A 12,170-nucleotide genomic window follows, 5' to 3' on the forward strand; every position below is an offset into this window, starting at 1 on the left:
GAATTAAACTGTAAGAATCAGCAAGCATCAATCAATTAACCAATCAGTCTCCAGTTCTCTTTGCTTTCAAAGTAGAAAGTCTCTGAAGAAATGAGATCTGTGTAGACATTTAGTGCAGACTGGGGTGCTCTCAGCCATTTAAGAGGAGACATTGGAGTGGCATTAAGATGGTGGTCTTTACTGAGTGGTTTTTACCAGGAGGAATCTATTTCCTAACTTAGACATTGTATTAATCAGGGTTCTCCAGTGAAACAGAACCAACAGGATGCATATATATTCTGATTATGTGTGTACAGAGATTTATTATAAGAATTTGGCTCACGCGGTTATGGAGGCTGGCAAGTTCAAAAATCTGCAGTGTAGGCTGGTGCACCCAAGACCCAGGAGAGCCAATGATGCAGATGAAGTCCAAACTCAGTCTGCTGGAGGATTCCCTTTTCCTTGGGAGGCGAGTGTTTTTGTTCTGTTCACGTCTTCAACTGATTGGATAAGGCCCGTCCACATTATGGAGGACAATCTGCTTTACTCAAAGTTCACCAATTTAAATATGAATCACATTCAAAAATACTCTTCAAGGTGATACATAAAATTAACCATCACAGATATTAATGCAGAACAACCTCTCCTCATCTCAATATTTAAGTTTAATTGGTTACAGTTAGATTTGACTATAGTTAGATTTTTTTTTCAGAGTCCCAAATGCATATTGCTTTATTTCATAGATTGGTTTCTTTTTTTTTTTTTTAGATCTGCATGTGTCTACCAAGCTCCCAGGAGATGCCAGTGCTGCTGGTCTGAGGACCATACTTTGAGGACTCAGGGGCACTATTTCCTGCCTTCAGAGGGAAACAGTGTATAGCAGAGACAAAGGAATCTTTTCCTGAGTTCTGAGTTTCAAAAGTTTAGGTCTTTGGGGGAAAAGGGAAGAACTTAGGAAAAAATGTAAAGATTGGAGAGAAGTCATGATACCATTGGACTGGATTGCAAAGAAAATCAGTGTCCCTAAGAAGAACCCTTCTCCCTCCTACCCTCCCCCCACCCCCTGGTTGGGAGAAGCAGAACTCCAAGAGAAATGTGGGGAATCTGTGGGGAGTTATAAGATTCATTCATGCCAGTTAGGTGGGAATTTATAAAGGAAATTAATTAGCCTTACATCTTACACATGTAAGATGTGTTTCATAAGTTTTTTTTTTTAAACTATGTTAATGATTTGTTCCGTGCTTACTCTGTTCTAGGTAGGGGCCAGCCAACAGTTTTATGTATTTTATTATTTCATCCTCACAACAACCCCATGAGCCATGGGGTAGCTACTTCTATTATCCACATTTTCAGCAGAGGTTCAGTGAGGTAAGGGGTGTCCTGCCTATCCCATGGTTAATAAGTAGAGGACCCAGGATTTCCGATGAGATTTTTGTGGGGATTAAATGAATTGATATTTGTATCTGTGAGCCAACTGTGCCTGGCCCATAGTAAATATTATATAAATGTTAGCAATTATTGTTACGATTCCTTGATTTTAGATTTTAGAAGATCCTCTCCCAGTTCTTTCTCTTCTACTGACAGAGCTAGAGTTTTCACCTCTTTCTACCCCTTCTGCCAAAAGACCTGAGACCTGTGTTCACTGCTTCTCTAGCAGAGCCAAGAGACTGGTGGAGAAAACTTCTGTATTCAACATGATGTGTAGGAAGTAAGAAGACAGGAGAAGCAGCTTTTCAGAATATGGAGAGAATTTGTGACACCAGTAGGGTGAAAAGAGGACTGTAGGTATTGTTGGAGAGAAGGGAGAGAGCACGGAATGTCAGAGCCCTGTACTTGGCCTCCTTTCTCCAGATGCCCCAGCTAGCAAAGAGGCCTACCCCCTCTAAGTACAGCCATCCCTTGGTACCCCCTGGGGATTGGTTCCAGGACCCCTACGGATGCCAAAAATCCACTGATGCTCAAGTCCCTTATATAAAATGGCATTGTATTTGCATGTAACCTATGCATAACCTCCTATGTAATTTAAATAATCTCTAGGTCACTTACAATATCTAATACAATGTAAATGCTATACAAGAAGTTTCTGGTATGCAGCAAATTCAAGTTTTGCTTTTTCGAACTTTCTGGAATGTGTTTTCCCAAATATTTTCTATCCATGGCTGGTTGAATCTGTGCATGTGGAACCCTCAGATATGGAGGTCTGACTGTAGTGCAAAGGAATGAGGTAGTTGCATTGGAGGCTCAGTGACCAATCCCGTATCCTTCACTCCCTTGTCCTCTACAATTGGCACTTTTCACTTGAACCATTGAATAAAGAACTGCTGAAACTATCCTTAGGGTCTAGTGGTTGTATGCAGTTGACCCTTGAACAATATGGGTTTGAACTTTGCAGGTCCTCTTATAGGTGGATTTTTTTTCAATAGTAAATGCTACAGTACTATTCCTTCTGAGGTTGGTTGAATCCTCGGATGTGGAACTGGGGATATGTAGGCACTGTGGATAATGGAGTTACATAAGTCATACTTGGATAATGCAGTGCCCCTCAGCCCTGTGTTGTTCAAGGGACAGCTATATTTTGCTTGAGCACAGGTGGAAGAGGAGGTAACTGGAGCATGGGAGGTGGTAGGTCCTTTCTATATGGTCACTGGCAGACTATCAAGCATCAAGAGCAGGCACTTAAAGTCAACAACAGGCCAGAACAATGAGGAAGAGCTTTTCATTTTATATTCTTCACCTGGATAACTGAATACCGGTGTACCTGATAGACACATACAGACAGATTTGCATGAACTAATGAATTCTACTTTTTGCGTAAGCCAGTTTGAGTTAGGTTTCTGTCATATCTAGCCACAAAGAATCCTGATTGGTCATGCCACAGAATTTGAGAAATTAATTTTTTTTTTCTGCTAAATACAAGGAACCTAAGGAACTGAAGAAGTAGTGGATTTCACTTCCCTGATTTTAACGGGCAAAGGCTCAGGCGGTATTCTGGATGGACTAATTAAAAATGAGAAGATGAATCAGGATTTTGACACCGAGTCATTCATGGAGGGTATTAGTATTTACACATATCTAAAACTCTGAATGTAAAGGTTGAATTGGAACTGAGGGTCAAAACTTCTTTTGTTTACCCTCATGGAAGTCTGCCTCTAAAGAGAGAGAATGTGCTGATCCTATTGGCATCATGCATTTCTAGTTATATGGCAATTTAAAAAACTGTATAACTAAGTGGGCATTTGGTTTTTAATGCTTCAGTCTTTGAATTCATTAATATGAGTCTACCCTTGGGAGATGGCAGTATACCAGTTACTTAGCTATTGTCATTTCACTCCACATTTAACCTATTTCTAGTCTGCCCTGTGATGATGTAGCTGGGGCTTTGCAAACTACATTTCCCAGAACCCTTTGCCTGCCAGCTTCCTTGAGTAGCAGGCCTTTCAAAGAAATTGGAAGTTAGGAGGAGGAGAGAAGGGATTATCATCCTGTGGGCTTGCTATTCCCATTAACAAGGCACCTACATGGGCATTTCATTCCAGGCTCCAGCTTCTTTGGGTATTTTGCTCCTTTGTCTGCTTAGAGATACCTGGAGCAGCCAGGTCTCCCTCCTCTGAGATTCTAGGCTCTGATAATCTAAACTCTCCTTTGTATTTCCCTAGCCTAAGGGGTGGTAGCTATACTTATTATCTCTGGGTTACCTCAGTGTTTCAGTGTTTTTGCCCTTTCAGCCCACCAACACCTGTGTAACCAATTCCTTATATAATATTGAATTCCCTCTTGAAATTTTACTTTGGTGTCTGTTTTCCTAACTAGATCCCAACATGTAGTAATAGAAATGGTCCCAGGAAACATATCCTAAAAGGTGGAATTCTGGAGCTGGTTCAATTATGTTCTTGGCCTTGAATTACTTCTTAATGCCTTGGCAATAGAAAATGAGTTGTTAATAGTCCACGACATGCACTAGTATCATGATTAATTAAATGATCTCTTGTGGTTGACTATGAAGAAGTGTTTGCTGAAGCAAACATCTTGGATACCAAGTGGCTGTCATACATATCTTTTTGGCTGTAGTGAAAACTATGAAATCTAGAAGGTAGGGTAACTCCTTGATTGAACTGATGAGCTTACTGAGAGAAAATGATAAATTCAGACCTTTTAACTCTCAACTAGACACTGTTGGAGATTCAGAGAGTTTCTATAGCCACCCTAGAACAGCCTTTTACTTTCTGTAGCCACGAAGCTGACTTTGCTGACGATCAGGCCATAATTTAATTGGTTGCAGAATTACAATAAAAGCTGGATTTATAAAGTGCCAATCTGTTACTTGAAAGCTAAGACATTGATTGGGAAGGAGTGGGACCTGGAGTGGGGTACCTGTATGAATTCAGATGGAGCAGAGAGTCTGGAACCCCTGAGTTTTTCTGAGCCTCCCTTGCCTCCTGCTGTAACTGAGGAAACTGGCTTTCCCTTATTCCAAGGTCCTGTAATAACCTCACCTAAGTTGGTTGCAGTAACAAAGGAGGCCTAGCCTTGTCAAGACCCACCAGCACCATCTCTGATGACCTCAAGTCAGAACAAGTACAGGGTATGAGTACAAGGAGAGTGTAGCTGTTACTGAACTCAGGTCTGGCTGCTTGCTGCTTGAAAATCAATACCCAAGAGAGAGGCAAATGTTGGTAGAAAGGAAAGTTGCTTTTAATCAGAATGCTGACAATCCGAGGAGATGGTGGACTCAGTGTCCCCCAAAAGCCATCTCCGAAGATTCTGTTCAGCCATGAAAGCTATTAAAGAGAAAAAGGGAAGTAACCTCAGTTAATCATTGAGGTAGGGGGTCAGAGTCATCGCCATCTCCCACCGCGTGCAGGCTTGCGTGCAGGCTTGCGTGCAGGCTTGCGTGCAGCCTTGTCGACTACTTGTGATCTTTAGATGCTATCTTGTTCACACAGTTTATTCACGAGATTACCGAAGGGGAAGCTAGGGAAGAGACCTGGTCATCTGTTAATTACTTATTCTTCATTTCTACTTCTTTGATCTATGGAAAGACCAACAAGTTAGGCAAAGTATTGTGTGATCAAAAGGTTTGAAAGGGGGCTTCCCTGGTGGCGCAGCGGTTGAGAGTCCATCTGCCGATGCAGGGGACGCGGGTTCGTGCCCGGGTCCGGGAAGATCCCACGTGCCGCGGAGCGGCTGGGCCCGTGAGCCATGGCCGCTGAGCCTGCGCGTCCGGAGCCTGTGCTCCGCAACGGGAGAGGCCACAACAGTGAGAGGCCCGCGTACCACAAAAAAAAAAAAAAGATTTGAAAGGTGTGCTAGGGCCGGAGGTGAGTAGAGCATGGGGGCGCCTGGTTTAAGGTTAGTGACAAGACCAAGGGGCCTCCTGCAGAGAGCTCTTTCCTGTAAAGGGCACTTTCCTGCCAAAAGCTGCTTACATAGCTATGCTCAAAATAATTGCAAAATTTGCTATTATATACTGGCAGAAACTTGGTGAATTTATGTGGGAATGGATTTTCTGGTTGTTAGATTGAGATAGATGGACTATAACATTGGATTAGGCTAAGTATATTTATTTTTTATTTTATTTTTTATCTTTAAGTAGGTTTTTTTTTTTTTACATCTTTATTGGAGTATAATTGCTTTACAATGGTGTGTTAGTTTCTGCTTTGTAACAAAGTGAATCAGTTATACATATGTTCGCATATCTCTTCCCTCTTGCATCTCCCTCCCTCCCACCCCCTCTATCCCACCCCTCCAGGCGGTCACAAAGCACCGAGCTGATCTCCCTGTGCTATGCGGCTGCTGCCCACTAGCTATCTACCTTACGTTTGGTAGTGTATATATGTCCATGCCTCTCTCTCGCTTTGTCACAGCTTACCCTTCCCGCTCCCCATATCCTCACGTCCATTCTCTAGTAGGTCTATGTCTTTATTCCTGTCTTACCCCTAGGTTCTTCATGACATTTTTTTTCTTAAATTCCATATATATATGTGTTAGCGTACGGTATTTGTCTTTCTCTTTCTGACTTACTGCACTCTGTATGACAAACTCTAGGTCTATCCACCTCATTACAAATAGCTCAATTTCGTTTTCTTTTATGGCTGAGTAATATTCCATTGTATATATGTGCCACATCTTCTTTATCCATTCATCCGATGATGGACGCTTAGGTTGTTTCCATCTCCGGGCTATTGTAAATAGAGGTGCAATGAACATTTTGGTACATGACTCTTTTTGAATTATGGTTTTCTCAGGGTATATGCCCAGTAGTGGGATTGCTGGGTCATATGGTAGTTCTATTTGTAGTTTTTTAAGGAACCTCCGTACTGTTCTCCACAGTGGCTGTATCAATTTACATTCCCACCAGCAGTGCAAGAGTGTTCCCTTTTCTCCCCACCCTCTCCAGCATTTATTGTTTCTAGATTTTTTGATGATGGCCATTCTGACTGGTGTGAGATGATATCTCATTGTAGTTTTGCTTTGCATTTCTCTAATGATTAGTGATGTTGAGCATTCTTTCATGTGTTTGTTGGCAATCTGTATATCTTCTTTGGAGAAATGTCTATTTAGGTCTTCTGCCCATTTTTGGATTGGGTTGTTTGTTTTTTTGTTATTGAGCTGCATGAGCTGCTTATAAATTTTGGAGATTAATCCTTTGTCAGTTGCTTCATTTGCAAATATTTTCTCCCATTCTGAGGGTTGTCTTTTTGTCTTGTTTATGGTTTCCTTTGCTGTGCAAAAGCTTTGAAGTTTCATTAGGTCCCATTTGTTTATTTTTGTTTTTATTTCCATTTCTCTAGGAGGTGGGTCAAAAAGGATCTTGCTGTGATTTATGTCATAGAATGTTCTGCCTATGTTTTCCTCTAAGAGTTTGATAGTTTCTGGCTTACATTTAGCTCTCTAATCCATTTTGAGTTTTTTTTTTGTGTATGGTGTTAGGGAGTGTTCTAATTTCATACTTTTACATGTACCTGTCCAGTTTTCCCAGCACCACTTATTGAAGAGGCTGTTCTTTCTCCACTGTACATTCCTGCCTCCTTTATCAAAGATAAGTTGACCATATGTGCGTGGGTTTATCTCTGGGCTTTCTATCCTGTTCCATTGATCTATCTTTCTGTTTTTGTGCCAGTACCATACTGTCTTGATTACTGTAGCTTTGTAGTATAGTCTGAAGTCAGGGATAGGCTAAGTTTATTGATATGAATTCACAGGGAGTCTGGATTTAATGCATTGGTTCAAGCAACTGGAAGTGGCTGTAACAGTTTGCTTGGTTGATTGAATGAAACTTGGACTCAGTGGTTGTCTACATTCGTTGAGGTTGAGATGCCAGAATTTCCAAGCCTAATGTTAAGGAAGAAATTCAAAGTTTTAGGGAGGTGGGAACTTTGGAGTGGATTAATCATATGCAGTCTTATACTGCCCTGCTTCCTCCACTGTAATGTTAGAGAAAGCCCAGCGATTACTCCCTTCACTAAGGCATTAAGAAATATATTAGTGAGAGAAGCTCCAACATCTATAAAAATAGCTGTGTGACTGTGATGGCTGTTCTCTGGAGGCTAGGGATGAGGGATTCAGAATGCTTTGACACACTTTACACAGGAAAACACTCAGGGCCCCCCCAAATTTAAGTTTGTTGGGAGTAGATGTAGAACAAGAGCCCGTGTATATTGATTTCCGGTCTGAGACTTCTTTATTAAACTTCATTTAGGCCAAAATTCATCGCATGGTTTTGGTGTGTACTTCAAGGCACAAGACCACTTTGATTTTACACATTTATATCCATGCATACTTGTTTTCTCTCTCACATTTGACCCATGGGTAGAAAATCAAGAGACAATCCCATAACATGCAAACACAAAAATTGCAGTCCATTACAGTAACTCTGCTGCATGCACGTTTATGCTGCTTTCAAACTCCAAAGGCAGAGTTGAGCAGTTGCAACAGAAACCTTATGACCTGCAAAGCCTAAAATGTTTACTCTCTGGCCCTTTATGGAAAAAGTTTGCCCACCCCTGCTCCAAAAATGAAAACATTGCAGATAAAGCTTAAGTTCTTCATGATCACCCTTCTTTTTGTCAATCTAAATTCAATAATATTATGTTTTCATGTTGGTAGATTACTTGTAGATTTAAATAATCTATGATTTCTCTGTCATTAGGAAAGATGGGGCAAAGTTCTCAGAAGACAGAGCAGAATGACTGTCTCCTAAAGAAAGGTAGGCTACTTGGTCTCCCTTTTCACAGCATATTTTAAGGATTATAATTACTACAGGGAACTTTTACAGTTCCCTGATGCACAGTTGCCTCCTGATGATTAAGAGGTGACTTTATTTTTTCAACTACTGACATTCACTACATTAAAAAACAAACAAACCTTTCCTCACTAATTTTTTAAGGCCTGATAATTTGTCAGATTTAATACATATTCATTATGTAAAATTGGAAAAATATAAAAAAGTAGAAAGAAAAAACATATAACTCTCTAGACCAACCACCTAAAGACAACCATTGTTAATTTGGTTTCTTTCTTAGCATTAATTTTAATTGAAAAATGCTCAATGAATAGAAAAATTGATGCTTCATTATTTTCTGGCTGTTTGTAGCTTAGCTTCAAATGTAGTGTTTATAGAATATTTAGTCAATAAATAATTAGCTGTCACCTACCTCTTTTTACCTTGTGAAATGTAAGTTTGCATGTATTTTCCAAAAGTCAAGAAAAACATATTCATATCTAGACAGGCCATTATTTCCTAAATTACTGAAGTCACCCTGGAGATAAAGTTGTTTTGAGATGACTGATTTTTTTCATTATCGCACCAGCCTGAATATTTACTGCTGTGATCCTTTTTCACCATTCACACTTAAAAAATCTCAGGAAAAGGGGAACATAAAAAGCCCCTAGGATCCTTCTCCATTTCAGTGCCTCTGTCACGAGGTGCCCTTGTCTAGCCTCTTGTCTCCCGTGGGAAAATGCACTGTGGCTGCTTAGTCAGATGTGTCTTCTGGAGAGATGCCATGATGGAGTGCTTCCTGATAATGCCTGTCTGAAGACCTGTTTCACACACCTCTTCTCAAGGGATTAAACGGATATACTGGCTGAGTCATAGTTTGATTCTTATGTCAGCCTTGCTTTTCTTCCCCAGGATTACCTTAACATTTTTTTTTTTTTTTTTTTTTTCAGTACGCGGGCCTCTGTTGTGGCCTCTCCCGCTGCGGAGCACAGGCTCCGGACGCGCAGGCTCAGCGGCCATGGCTCACGGGCCCAGCCGCTCCGCGGCATGCGGGATGCTCCTGGACCGGGGCACGAGCCCGCGTGCCCTGCATCGGCAGGCGGACTCTCAACCACTGCGCCACCAGGGAAGCCCCTACCTTAACATTTTACAAGAAATCTTCAGGAGCTTCCCTGGTGGCACAGTGGTTAAGAATCTGCCTGCCAGTGCAGGGGACACCGGTTCGATCCTTGGCCCGGGAAGATACCGTGGAGCAACTAAGCCCGTGTGCCACAACTACTGAGACTGTGCTCTAGAGCCCGTGAGCCACAGCTACTGAGCCTGCGTGCTACAACTACTGAAGCCTGTGTGCCACAACTACTGAAGCCCGCACGCCTAGAGCCTGTGCTCCACAACAAGAGAAGCCACCGCAATAAGAAGACCGCGCACTGCAACCAAGAGTAGCCCCTGCTCGCCGCAACTAGAGAAAGCCCACGCACAGCAACAAAGACCCAACACAGCCATAAATAAATAAATAAATACCTAAGTTTATTAAAAAAGAAAAAAATCTTCAGTGAACACTAGATTGGTCTCCTAGTATAGCTGCTGAAACAAATTACCTCAAATTTAGTGGCTTAAAATGACACAAATCTATTATCTTACAGTTCTGGAGGTCAGGAGTCTGAAATAGTTCTCACTAGACTAAAATCCAGGTGTTGACAGGACTGTGTTCTTTTCCAGAGGCCCTAGGGGAGCATCTGATGTCTTGCATTTTCTAGTGTCTAGGCGTCTCCTACATCCCCTTCCATCTTCAAAGCCAGCAATGGCCTGTCCGGTCTTTCTCATAGTGCATCACTCTGATGCTGACACTCCTGTGTCTCCCACATTTAAGGTACCTCATGATTACATTGGGCCCACCCTGGATAATCCAGGATAATCTCCCAGGTCAAGATCCTTAACCTAATCACAGCCACAAAGTCTTTTTTGGCATCTAAGGCAACATGTTCACAGGTTCTAGGGATAAGGACATGGACGTCTTTCCAGTGGGTACATCATTCTACCAACCACAAATACTTTAACTCAAAAGAGTGGATAATGTCTGAAATGGGACAGAATCATTGGGGAGATACTGTTTTCCTTTTGCTATTTCTCAGTCATACTAGTTTACTACTACTTCCGCTGTTGTAGTGTGAAATACCTTTCAGGAGTAAAATTATTATTTTTTTTTTTTTTTGCGGTACGCGGGCCTCTCACTGTTGTGGCCTCTCCTGTTGCGGAGCACAGGCTCTGGACGCGCAGGCTCAGCAGCCATGGCTCACGGGCCCAGCCGCTCCGCGGCATGTGGGATCTTCCCCGACTGGGGCACAAACCCCTGTCCCCTGCATCAGCAGGCGGACTCTCAACCACTGCGCCACCAGGGAAGCCCAAATTATTATTCTTGCAAGCCCTTTTTCAGGGCTGGCCCAAGGCAAAATGGTGATGTAATTTGTCTGACCTGTCAAATTTTTTCCTTCCAGTTTTATTTATCCTTTCCCAGAACTCTGCTCTCTTCTCTTACTCTCAATCTTAGGTTAATCCTGATAAAATATTTTGTAATAGGAGCTAAAGAAATGACCCTCCTGAGGATATTTTCACATTATAAAAAGGTTTTGAAAATCCAAAGACTTAAAGACACAGAGTGGAGCTATAGGTTCCAAAATGATCCGTAATAGGCTGATAGTAAGTTATATTCAAATGTTTGTTCATTATGTGCTTTGCCTGTCACTGCGAGGGTTCAGAGATAAGTAAAGCTCAGTTGCCATTCTCAAGGAGTTGATAGTCTGGTCAATTTAAAATTCATATTCTTGCATCAGAGGACTTTCAAACCACCCATGTAGGTTCTAGTCCTTTGTAGCTATGTTATCCTTGACAAACATTAGTATTTGAAAACTAGGATTTTTTAAAAATGGAATTGCTATAGACCTATTTTTACCAATGGTTGCAAATTTACTAATACAGTTGACCCTTGAACAGCACAGGGGTTGGGACGCTGACTCTTCACCCGCTCAAAAATCTGCTTACAGTCTGCCTTCCATATCCACGAGTTCTGCATGTACCGACTCAACCAACCTTGGATCATGTAGTACTATAGTATTCACTGTTGAAAAAAATCCACGTATAAGTGGACCTGTGCCTCTCAGACCTGTGTGTTCAAGGGCCAGCTGTACAGTGTGCCAATAAAACGAAGGCTTAAAGTTTCCTATGTCTTCTGATAGAAGAAGTGGGGGAGAATGCGGTGAGATATAAACCTTAAATTTGCCAGTTTACAATATCTTCTGGTTTAAATATTTTCTTCTGATTGACTCAGATTCTTAGATTTAAAACTTATTTCCCCTCCTTCTATACCTTTCCAAAATGGTATCTGGACACCAAACAAACCTACCTTGGGCTCCAGAAGGACATACTATCTCTATCTTTCAAGACTGCTCTCTACACAAGCATCCCAGAAAAGATAGCCTCTGCTTACATAATGTGAAGAAACACAAAAATAAACGGGGAATTGTCTCCCAACGCACGCATCCTTAACCATAACAATTAAATTTCCCAGCTCAGCCTTAAAGGTAGAAGGGGTATTCATTCTACATTATGGAAGAAACTATGCTCAGAGTCTTAAAGGCTTGACTAAAGTTATAAGAGCTTTGGCACTACCAGAAACTAGGGATTATTATGAATAAAATAGTTTGGTTTGATATCTGCCAAATATTTCCCAAATTATCTATTGACTTTACATTTGTATATCTTTCCTATTTAAAATTTAGGAAGACCGCAACTACATGGTGCTTGTAGCACACAGATACGGTCTTGACTAGGACAATCGCAATCTAAAGACTGTATTTACCTGAATTCTCAGAATTTCTTTTAGGAATATTTTACAGCTCTGTTTGGTGTTTTAGTTTGACATGTACACTGTCAGGGAGTAAGGTGGTTCATGCTGTTAGGGTAATTAACATTA

The 12,170-nt window shown here is 41.4% G+C and overlaps 1 protein-coding gene across 2 annotated transcripts in view; it reads left to right on the forward strand.

Annotated features, from left to right (window-relative positions):
- Nucleotides 1–12,170, forward strand: part of ELAPOR2 (endosome-lysosome associated apoptosis and autophagy regulator family member 2) — a 291,435-nt gene that overhangs the window by 67,725 nt on the left and 211,540 nt on the right. For both annotated transcript variants that reach the window (XM_049714889.1, XM_049714888.1), the window contains one exon: nucleotides 748–8,185. The gene's annotated coding sequence lies outside the window, so the exon portion shown is untranslated. The remainder of the gene's footprint in view (nucleotides 1–747; nucleotides 8,186–12,170) is intronic.

This window comes from Orcinus orca, chromosome 9 (assembly GCF_937001465.1).
Source record: "Orcinus orca chromosome 9, mOrcOrc1.1, whole genome shotgun sequence".
Classification (NCBI taxonomy): Eukaryota; Metazoa; Chordata; class Mammalia; order Artiodactyla; family Delphinidae; genus Orcinus; species Orcinus orca.